The sequence below is a fragment of the Triticum urartu genome, chromosome 7 (assembly GCF_003073215.2).
Source record: "Triticum urartu cultivar G1812 chromosome 7, Tu2.1, whole genome shotgun sequence".
Classification (NCBI taxonomy): Eukaryota; Viridiplantae; Streptophyta; class Magnoliopsida; order Poales; family Poaceae; genus Triticum; species Triticum urartu.
The window spans coordinates 257,747,219-257,758,877 of record NC_053028.1 but is presented as its reverse complement, the minus strand read 5'-3'; positions in this window follow the sequence as shown (position 1 = coordinate 257,758,877).

The window sequence follows — 11,659 nt, the reverse complement described above, 5'->3', positions numbered from 1 at the left end:
AGGGGTGCGTCGAAGCTTCCCTCCCGTCGCTCCGTGTCATGCCGCTTCATCGTCTCCATGGAGGACGCACGTCGCACCCGCGCCGAGCGTCGGGCTGCCCTCGCCTCCCGCGTTGCTCAGACGACCCCAGTCGGTGGGCCACCCCGTCGCTCTCCGTCGCCTGCCGCCAACGCCGCCACCGGCCCGGCGGGGAACGAGCAGCAAGCATCCTCGCTGCACCCTTCGGTGCGACAGGATGGCTGCACCGCCACTCCATCACTGACTCCCGCTGGTTTGTCGTCTCACGCTCGTCGCGTTCCCACGGACACACGGGCCGTGCTCCTCATGGCGCACGAGCTCCTGCGCTATCGCCCAGTCGATGACCTCTACGAGGACTGGCTTGACCGCATCGCCGAGCTTGTCCGCGCTGCAGGGGGCTCCCCTACGCCGTCCCACTCTCTACCTCGCCCTCCGCCAGCCACGGGCGACGCAGCTCACAAAGCACCCCTCCACCACCTCTGTACCAAGACGGCGCCCTAGCGCCAAGGCACGCGGCTCCACGGCGCGACCCACCGTGTCCGGCGCCCGCATGTGAAGAAAGAAGCTATCAAGAAGTCCCTCGACCGCAAGTGAACGCTCTGCCACTCCTCGCACCACCGCGCCAGGATCGTTTGCTGCGGCAAGGCCCCGCGCCGCTTGCCGTAGCAGCACGCGGGCACCAAAACCAAGTTCCTCCTCCAAGGCGGGCCTCGGTGACCATGGCCGACTGTCGCGCCTTCACCCCCGAGCTGCGTAGCGTCGCCTGGCTGGGCAAGTTCAAGCAAGATCTGCCTCCTCACTACGACAACACCCCTGACCCCGCGGAGTTCTTGCAGCTCTATGAGCTGAGCATCGAGGCGGCCAACGGTGACGAGGAAGTCATGGCGAACTAGTTTCCCATGGCCCTCAAGGATGGCCCCCGCTCCTGGCTCCTGAACCTGCCTCCAGGCTCGATTTCCTCCTGGGATGAGATGCGCAACCACTTCACCGCCAACTTCCAGGGCACTTGCGATCGCCCCCGGTCGCGGGTGACCTGCGCCGCATCAAGCAACAACCAGGAGAGACCCTGCAGAAGTACATCCAACACTTCAACAGCGCGCGAATCAAGATCCCCAAGGTGACCGACGAGGCCATCATCTCAGCGTTCTCCGACGGCGTCCGCGACGTCAAGATGAAGGAGGAGCTCGCCATCCATGAGGAGTTGTGCACGACCTTGGAGTTCTTCAACATCGCGACCAAGTGTGCAAGAGCTGAGGAGGGGCGCCTCTCCCTCCTTAAGCTCCCTGCTGCAGACCCAGAGGAGAAGAAGACCAAGGCCAAGGACGTGAAGCGCAAGGGAGCAGCCGTGCTTGCGGCGGAACCGGACACCAAGCGCGGCAGAGACCAGCCCGAGTCATCCAAGAGCAGCTGACCGTTCTGCGCCTTCCATAACCTGCATACCCACAACACCAGCAACTGTCAAGAGCTCAGCGCCATTCGAGAAGGACGCTTCGATCGACGCCCCGAGCGCAGCGACCGGGGTTACGGCCAAGGAGGAGGACGTGGTGGCGGACGCTGGGACGACCGTGGCCCGCGCCAGGAGTGGCGCGACCGGCCTCACGAGGACCACTGGCAGGATCAGCCTCGCGAGGGCGCCTAGAGGGACTAGCTTCGTGAGGATCGTCCTCAAGGCAACGCTGGCCTTCCTCCACTACCACCACCACCCAGAAGGAATGACGACCACCATCAGGATGAGGGGGCTGGGGGCTTCTAGGAGCCGCGCGCTATCGCCTGCATCTTGGGCGGAGCTCAAGCCCCAGCCTCGCAGTGTATCTTCAAATAGTTTGCTCACGAAGTGAATGCAGTCCTCCCCAAGCTCGAGGCCACACGCCCGCTCAGATGGTCCAGGTGCCCCATCACGTTCAGTTCGGCAGATCGGCTCAAGTGCGCAGCTACTGCAGGCGTCCTCCCAATGCTTTGTTCACGAGTCATCAGCAACGTGCAAGTCACCAATACCCTCATCGATGGCGTTGCAGGGCTCAATGTCCTGTCCGTCGACACGTTCCATAGCCTCCAAGTGCCATATGACCAGCTTCAGCCTACCAAGACTTTCTCAGGAGTGACCGACGGCTCTACTACCCCGATCGGGCAGGTCCGCCTCCCCGTTACCTTCGGAGAACGCAACAACTACCGCACCGAACTCATCGACTTCGACGTCGCCTACATTCACCTGCCATACAATGCCATCCTCGGGTATCCAGCACTGGCCAAGTTCATGGAGGTGACCCATCACGTCTACAATGTTCTCAAGATGCCAGGAAGCGGCGGAATCATCACAGTCCTGTGCGAGGAAAGAGACGCGGTGTGCTCCCTCGAGCGTGCCTTCCAAGCTGCAGCAGTCGACGACCCCGACAGCCAGGGCGAGCGCCCTCCCGAGGCCACCCCCAAGAATAAGAAGCAGTTGCGCCACGTAGGGCCTCAGGCAAGCGGCGCCTCGTCAGGATCAGCGCCCGCGCCTAGGGCACCTCCCTCCATCGCATAGGAAAGCGCGCCCAGCGCCCCTCTCGGGCAGGGCTCGGGGGCTCTCTTCTGGAGGGCCTCGGACTTTTCCAACATCATGAGGGAGGCGCTTGGGCACCACTTGGAGGCGTGCTTCGCGACACGTTTCCCTCAGGAGAACACAGGGTAATGAGTGCCCACCGTTCAGGAGTTCATCACCAAGACCACTCAGGAACTGCAAGACGCAAGGGCCATGCGCGGCGGCCGCCGCTCACCAGGCACAGCTCCCCATCTAGGCGAGGATGCCGGGTTGCACGTCTGCATCGACGTCCCAAGGCTCAACCGGGCCGCCTCTCAAGAGCTTTTCTGGCCTACGTTCGCATGCCTTTTGGCCTGCCGAGCGTGGCAGCTGCCTGTTAGCGCAATTTGCGGAGCATCTTGGCGGCTCAGGAGGCCAGGCACCACGCTGTGCTGACGGAGATGAAGACGACCCTCAAGGAACACCCTGGACCCCCAAAGCCTCCCGAGGCTCAGGGCCCCGGTGGCTCATGAGGAGTAGCCCCTTCGCCACATACCTTTAGCTGCCCCAACTCTCCATCAACAGAACCAGGTGACATTTTCCAAGTTCATTCAGCTGGGAGCGCCCCCATGGCTGCATCATTCTCAGGCCGCGTGGGTCTGTCCCTGTGGAATGTATCTTTCCTTTTATGTCTTTAGCTTACCTTGTTGGAGGCGCCCCTTAGGCTGCATCATCCCCAAGCCGCTCGGGCTGGACCCAGTGGTGCGTATCGTTATGCATTTACCTGAGCTAGGTTGCCTTTCATGCTTAATCTATCTATGACTATCACCTGCTTGGTCGCCACCCACCATGGGAGCCGCGCGCCGGCAGTCTTTCTTCAGGACCCTTCGCGTTGTCTAACCATCTCGCAGGACTAAGACAGCGAACAAGAACCAAGACCAGGTGCAACCCGCCTTGAGGTAGGGCCTCGTGAGTTCCGCGCTGGCTCACGAGTGCCCAGATACACCTCGTATAGCCCTGCCATGCAAGCCACGTGTCAGGGCGGGGCTGTACATGCCCCGGGGGCTCTCCGCAGTAGGGAGTACCCTCTCACGCACCAGAAGCGAATCATCAACAACCACGGCAACCGGTGCCCTTCCTCGCGCTAACTTGCAGGACCCCCCTGAGGGCCACAGCAGGCAATACCGTGGACTCTCCCTCTTCTCTCATGCGATTCCATTGCGCGTTAAAAGGGGGCTCCTGAGCATCATGCCTCAGGAGATCTTACTAGCTCTCTAGCCCTCACCCCCTGGCCTTGACCATGGCAGGCGACCTGGCATACCAGTGACGGCTGAGCTCGCTCGAGGGTCGGGACCTGAGGACGCAGAGCAGCAAGAAGAACATGGAGGGGAGGGGAGGCCCGCACGGGCCTGACCTAGCTACACTAGGGTGGCCGACGTACGAGCTTGGCACGACTCAAGGAGCCGACCCCGGACAACCAAGATAAGTTCTCGCTCTGGATCCACCGGTCGCTACGGCACGAGACCCTCGCTCACTCCCTTCGCTGCCCTGCTGCGGCAATGTTTTCTTCCTTTTCCATCCTAAGGCAGCTGCTTGCGTGCTAAAGGGGACCTCTTGAGCATCGCGCCTCAGGAGCTCTTACTGGACCTCGGGCCGCTCACCTCCTGGCCTTGACCACAACACGTGACCTGGCATACCAGCGACGGCTGCAGCCTGCCTGCGGACCGGGACCTGTCAGCGTAGAGCACCAAGTTGCCATAGGATTGGAAAGGGGAGGCCGAGCCTCGGTAGGATATGCGCACGCAAATCTTCATAATGAGGGCAATGTTGACAAAAGGCATTACAGACGCTTTACACGTCCCCACAGGGTTCATTTCTTGATTCCTCACAGGGAAGAAAAGGGAAGGAATTCCTAGGAGTTCTATCTACACGCACCAGATGTCGTTGACGCCATCATCAACAGTGGGCCACGTGAGGCCGGCGCCAACCCCATCCAGATCAGCGGCGACGGCGGCTGGACGCCGCAGCCCTGCTCCGGGCTCGGCGGGAGCTCGGGGGCACGTAGATGTTGTGGCTCGTCTCCGGAGATCCCACGAGCTCAGGAGAGTCGCTGGACCACCAGGAGTCGCCGCTGTCGCTGGAGGAGCTGCCGGCGAGGCCTGCGGTGGGCCCAGCGCCCGCCGCAGCGTCGTCCTGGTGACCTTCTTCAGGGAAGCACTCCAGGCAGCGGCCTTCCTCGTCGAAGACCTTGAAGAACAGCATGGAGGCGCCGTCGTACTCGAAGTGGATCGCGAGGGCGCCCTCCGCGTGGCAGACTCGGGCAATCTCGCCCCAGCCTCGGGTCATGAAGATCTTCCCGGAGGCAACAACACCAATCTCCGCTCCAGTCGTCGGGGCGTTGTAGTCGGCGTGTTGTGGCCAAAGCTCCCGAAGGCCCCTCGGCGGCATCTCGGCGGTGAAGAACTGTGGGAGGAAAATCCAAGTGCTTGGAGGCATCGCCGCACAGCATGAACTCGCGCGAGGAGTACGCAGTGTGGACCCCTGGAGCGACGGCGTGCGCCTCCGCGGCACGACGACCACGGCCCTGGCGTGGGCGGCGCCGCTCACCGCTCCTCCCTCCGGAATCGTCGGCGTGAGCATACAAGGGAAACGGGTACCCAGGAGGCGGCCTTTCATACCAAGGCCGCGACACCACCGGCCTCATGACCATCTCGCCGCGATGAGACCTCATCTTCTTCGACGGGAGCAACTTGGGCTCATTGAGGGGAGCCTTGCCCTTCTCTGTGGCCGAGAACCTCCGGATCGGCACCATGTCTGCACAAGCAAGGAGTGGAGCTAGGAAGGAGAAGAAGCGGGAGAGGCAGAGGAAGGATGGGCGACGGGGGCTCCGCCCCCTCCCATTTATACCAGGAGAAGGCCAACCAGCAGCCCCCATGATCGCAGGTAATGATGGTTTCCCTTGCATGTCGTAGGGACTTGTCAAGTCGGGCAGTTGCCGAGGCAGCGTGGGGAAGCAGAGAAGCCCATGTCCAATCAACCGCCACGCGTCGACCGAGGCCGCAGGCTATTGGGGCCCACGGTGCTCCGCACTTGACCTTTGGCTTCGCCTCGAAGCCAAGCCCGAGCGTGCCTTGGGCCCGGGGGCTACTGTCGGCGTTCTGGTAATGGGGGTCCCCATACTTGCCTGTGTGCGGCCCACGGCGTGGCTTTGCTAGTAGGCATGTACGGCCCATCTTCATCAACAAGGCGTTCAAGACCTTCGCAAGGGGCCAAGCCTCGCGAGGCGGACGACGCAAGACCTCCTTAGGAGCAGCCTCACCAGGATGGCTCGCAAGGGGTGGAGAGATGAAGGCATGGCAAACCTCGCGAGGTTCTCGTGACGTGAGCCATGACGATCGAGGCCAGGCGGGCGCCAGCGCGCACAACATCCTTGTTTCCTCTTTGGTGCTAAGGGGGCAAGCGCACGCGCGGAGTACCGAGGCTTCAAGCAAATGTTTCCATATTGGTGCAACGAGACCAAGACCAGAAGGACGGCAAGACGGAGGTCACCATGGAGCCCAAGGCGGTGTCACCACTAGAGCCTTTTGCAGGCGAAGACCACTTTTGTCAGGATAAGCTATACTAGCTGTCCCCTTTCAAAATGGCTGTTGTTGGCTCCCTTCCCGCTCAATATTTGGGGAGAGGACCAGGGCCTCTATAAATAGGAATAGCCACCACCGTAGAGGGAGAGATATCATCTTGGACCGGATCCACCCCACCAAGGCCGCACACAAGTTCGCCAAGCATAAGAACATCTCAACCTCAGGAGGCTATTCTTCCCCTTGTACTGTTCATCCTCAGACCAAGAGGCAATCCACCACCACCACACTGGAGTAGGGTATTACACCACAACGGTGGCCTGAACCAGTATAAATCTCGGGTCCCTTGTATTGTGAGTTCGTCAAGTTAGTTCGTAAGATCTTAGCTGAGTTAGGACGTGGATCGGTAGGGGGGAATCTTCGCGCTCACCCCAGTGTTCGAACCTTAAGGGTTTTTCCGGAACCCGTGATCCGACAGAGATGACATGTTAGGCAACATTCCACATCAAAAATTCTGTTTTTATCATTTACCTACTCGAAGACGAACAGGAATTAAGCTTGGGGATGCTGATACGTCTCCAATGTATCTATAATTTTTTTATTGTTCCATGTTGTTATATTATCATTCTTGGATGTTTTATAATTATTTTATAGTCATTTTATATCATTTTTGGGGACTAACCTATTGACATAGTACCAAGTGTCAGTTGCTTTTTTTTGCATGCTTTTTACATAACAGGAAATCAATATCAAACGGAGTCAAAACACCGCAAAACTTTTTGTGGATTTTTTATGGACCAGAAGACCACCAATGGGCCAGAGCAGCACCTGGGGGTGCCCCAAGGGGGGCACAACCCACCAGGGCATGCCTGGGGGCCCAGGTGCGCCCAGGTGGGTTGTGCCCACCTCGGTGGCCTCCTACACCTCCTCTTTACCCTATAAATTCCCAAATATTCCAAAAACCCTCGGGGTTAACCTAGATCAGAAGTTCCACCACCGCAAGGCTTTGTAGCCACCGAAAACCAATCTAGACCCCATTCTGGCACCCTACCGGAGGGGGCAATCATCTCCGGTGGCCATCTTCATCATCCCGGCGGCCACCACGATGAGGAGGGAGTAGTCCACCCTCGGGGCTGAGGATTTGTACTAGTAGCTATGTGTTTAGTCTCTCTCTCTCTCTCGTGTTCTTGAGATATCACGATCTTGATGTATCGCGGGCTTTGTTAATATGGTCGGATCATATGGTGTTTTCCCCTCTCCATGTTTTGTGATGATTGACTTTTCCCTTTGAGATTTCATTTTATCGGATTGAATACTTTTATAGATTTGAGAACACTTGATGTATGTCTTGGATATGAATACTCATGGTGACAATGGGGTATCATATTGATTCACTTGATATATGTTTTGGCACTCAACTTACGGATTCCCGAGGTGACATTGGGGTAATCTATGCATAGGGGTTGATGCACGTTCTTGTCTTTGTTTCTCCGGTTGAATTATTGGGGCACTCTTTGAGATTCATTGTGTTGGATTGAATATTATGAATCTGAATTTGGTGTTATTTTAGTACAAACTCTTGGTCAGATTGATCGGAAAGAATAGCTTCGTGTTATTTTAGTACGAACTCTAGGATAGATTGATCAGAAAGAATACCTTTGAGGTGGTTTCGTAACCTACAAACAATTCCGTCTTATGTTCTCCACTAGATAGGAACTTTGGAGTGATTCTTCGTTGCACGTTGAGGGATGGTTATATGATCCAATTATATTAGCATTGTTGAGAGATTGCACTAGCGAAAGTACGGACCCTAGGCCTCATTTTCGAGCATTGCAATACCATTTTTGTGCCCGTTTACTATTTGCTACCTTGCTGATTTTATTTATTAAGATTATAAAAATATATTTCTACCATCCATATTACACTTTTACCACCATCTCTTCACCGATCTAGTGCACCTATACAATTTTCCATTGTATTGGGTGTGTTGGTGACACAAGAGATTTCTTGTATTTGGTTGCAGGGTTGTTTGAGAGAGACCATCTTCATTCTACACCTCACACGGATTGATAAACCTTAGGTCATCTACTTGAGGGAAAATTGCTATTGTCCTACAAAACTCTGCGCTTGGAGGCCCAACACGAGTCTACAAGAATAAAGTTGCGTAGTAGACATCAAGGACAAGCGAGGTCTAAGCTTGGGGGAGCTGACACGTCCATTTTGCATCATGCTTTTATATTGATATTTATTGCATTATGGGCTGTTATTACACGTTATATCACAATACGTATGCCTTTTCTCTCTTATTTTATAAGGTTTACATGAAGAGGGAGAACGCCGGCAGCTGGAATTCCAGACTAGAAAAGGAGCAAATATTAGAGACCTATTCTGCACAACTCCAAAAGTCCTGAAACTTCATAGAGCTTATTTTTTGAATATATAAAAAATATTGGGTGAAGAAAGTACCAGAGGGGGGCCACCAGCTAGCCACAAGGGTGGAGGGCGCGCCCCCCGACCTTGTGGGCCCCCTCGGCAGGCCTCCAATGCCCATCTTTGGCTATATGGTGCATTTTGACATGGAAAAAATCATAAGGAAGCTTTCTGGATGAAGCGCTGCCGTCTCGAGGCGGAACCTAGGCAGAACCAATCTAGAGCTCCGACGGAGCTATTCTGCCGGGGAAACTTCCCTCCGGGAGGGGGAAATCATCGCCATCATCATCACCATCGACCCTCTCATCGAGAGGGGGTCAATCTCCATCAACATCTTCACCAGCACTATCTCCTCTCAAACCCTACTTCATCTCTTGTATTCGATCTTGGTCCCAAAACCTTAGATTGGTAGCCATGGGTTGCTAGTAGTGTTGATTACTGCTTGTAGCTGATGCTAGTTGGTTTATCTGGTGGAAGATTATATTTTCAGATCCTTAATGATAATTAATACTCCTTTGATCTTGATCATAAATATGTTTTGTGAGCATTTACGTTTGTTCCTGAGGACATGGGAGAAGTCTTGTTATAAGTAATCATGTGAATTTGGTATGCGTTCGATATTTTGATGAGATGTATGTTGTCACTCCTGTAGTGGTGTTATGTGAATGTCGACTACATGACACTTCACCATTTTTTGGGTCTAGGGAAAGGCATTGGGAAGTAATAAGTAGATGATGGGTTGCTAGAGTGACAGAAACTTAAACCCTTGTTTATGTGTTGCTTCGTAAGGGGCTGATTTGGATCCATATGTTTCATGCTATGGTTAGGTTTACCTTAATACTTCTTCCGTAGTTGTGGATGCTTGCGAGAGGGGTTAATCATAAGTGGGAAACTTGTCCAAGGAAGGGAAACACCCAAGCACCGGTCCACCCACATATCAAATTATCAAAGTAACGAACGCAAATCATATGAGCATGATGAAAACTAGCTTGACAGTAATTCCCATGTGTCCTCGGGAGCGCTTTCCTTTATATAAGAGTTCGTCCAGGCTTGTCCTTTGCTACAAAAAGGATTGGGCCACCTTAATGTACCTTAGTTACTTTATTTACTTGTTACCCGTTACGATTTATCTTATCAAAAAACTACCTGTGAAGGATACCTTGCTGAAACCAACTTGTCATTTCCTTCTGCTCCTTGTTGGGTTCGACACTCTTACTTATCTAAAGGACTACGATAGATCCCCTATACTTGTGGGTCATCACCTGGCGGCGATAACAGGCGTCGAGCTAAGTGGTTGTCGTGGAGACAGGCGGTGCCATGCAGAGTCACGGAGGAGCTTGTGCAGGTGTGAATGGGGACCGGAGGGAGTGGTGGGCGGGGTGAGGGTTTTTGTGATGTGGGGATGGTGAAGGTTTTCTTTTTTCTTTTTTGAATTGGGCGGTGAGGGTTTTCTGTCCCACAAAGATTTTCAGTGGCAAAGGTTTGCTAGAGCCAACCGTGTGTGATTGACGTAACAAGGAAAATGAAAGTCATTGCACACGGTTCCAATTTTGGGAACCGTGTGTGAGGGATGTACTACTTCCATCCTGGTTTATTGGTCCCCTTTGTAATTTGTGCCAAATTTTTACCAAAGATTTAACTAACAAATGTTTATGCATGTCACAAAAAATTATATCATTGAAAACTATGTTCAAATACGCATCCAACGATATAACTTTTGCTGACCTGCACTGAAATTTTGTCAGTTAAATCTATGGTCAAAATTTAACACAAATTACAAAGGGGACCAATAAACTAGGACGGGGGTAGATTCCATCAACCTAACTGATTGCATCCATATCCCACATTTAGACATAAGTAAACATAGATTAAACATACTCAGACATAGATAATAAGTGTACACAAGCATAGTTCAACCATAAGTACATAGTTGAACCGTCATTAAGCATAGTCAAGCACATTTATGATTAAGACACTACATAGCCACACATAGTTTAATCCCCCATCTCATCTCATCTGCCGGCATGATCCGGAAGCTTCTCCAAGTACTCGGCGTACGCAGCGTGCGCCACCCTGCGAGAATACTTCTGCTTGAAGGAGCCAACGGCTCGTCCTCTTGCATGCACCAGAACACTTCGATACGCGTGATAAAGATTTTGGTTGCAAAATGGGTATCGATAGCCCTAGTTCCAGGTCCTAATACGCTTGTTATGCATTCCCACATAAAGCTCCCTGAGGATATTGTCGTGGAATTGTCACGACAGATGTCCTAGTGTGAGGACTTAGTCGTGAGGCCAACACATCTTTGTAGTAGCTTGAGAGGGGTTGAGCGGAATCGAGAGACGCAACATAAGACAAGGATTTAGACAGCTTCGGGCCCCGGGAAACATCATCCGGTAATAGCCCTACATGCTGTTTGTGGCTAGATCTCATTATGCCCATGAGAGAGTCGCCGCATAAGCCGGCTCCCCTTTAGTTGTGTCTAGCCCTAGAGATTGTTTCTTGTCCCTTCTTGGGGCGTCCTTCCCCTCCTTATATATGTTGAAGGGGCGGGTTACATGACTAGTCCTAGTAGGATTAGGATTACCCTATTCAAGTGGAGTCCTAGTCTTGCTTCCTTTGTAGGAGAATATTCTTTATGACTTTCCGTTTAAGCCGGCCCAACATAACACAAGCCGGCCTTCTGGGCCTTGGGCCTAGTCTTCTATCTAACCCGCCCGCAGGGTCTCCAATGAATCGTAAACCGCTAGTTCCAAGCGGGTCGCCAATGAGTCGCCAAGCTCCAGTCGGGTCATACATCCGGCGGTTTATACCGCACGGTATATCCCTGACATTAGCCCCCAGTTTAATTTGGATTTATCCATGTTAAACTGATCCTGCAACATAAACACAAGAACAAATTTGACAGATTGTGCTCCGGGTTAAATATTCTTGCAAGCCAACACCTGATCATCTTTAAATCCTTGTCATTTCCTTATTGATACATGCCCATGAACTCATAGCAAATCTCCTTTTAGTAGATATGTTCAAACTTTGTGAATGCAAAAAATCCAGATAGTTCTTTTGAAAAATCCGGGTCAATAGGCCAGCTTCAGAGTCAATTTGCTGACATTGGTCACTTGTAGAGAAATATTGT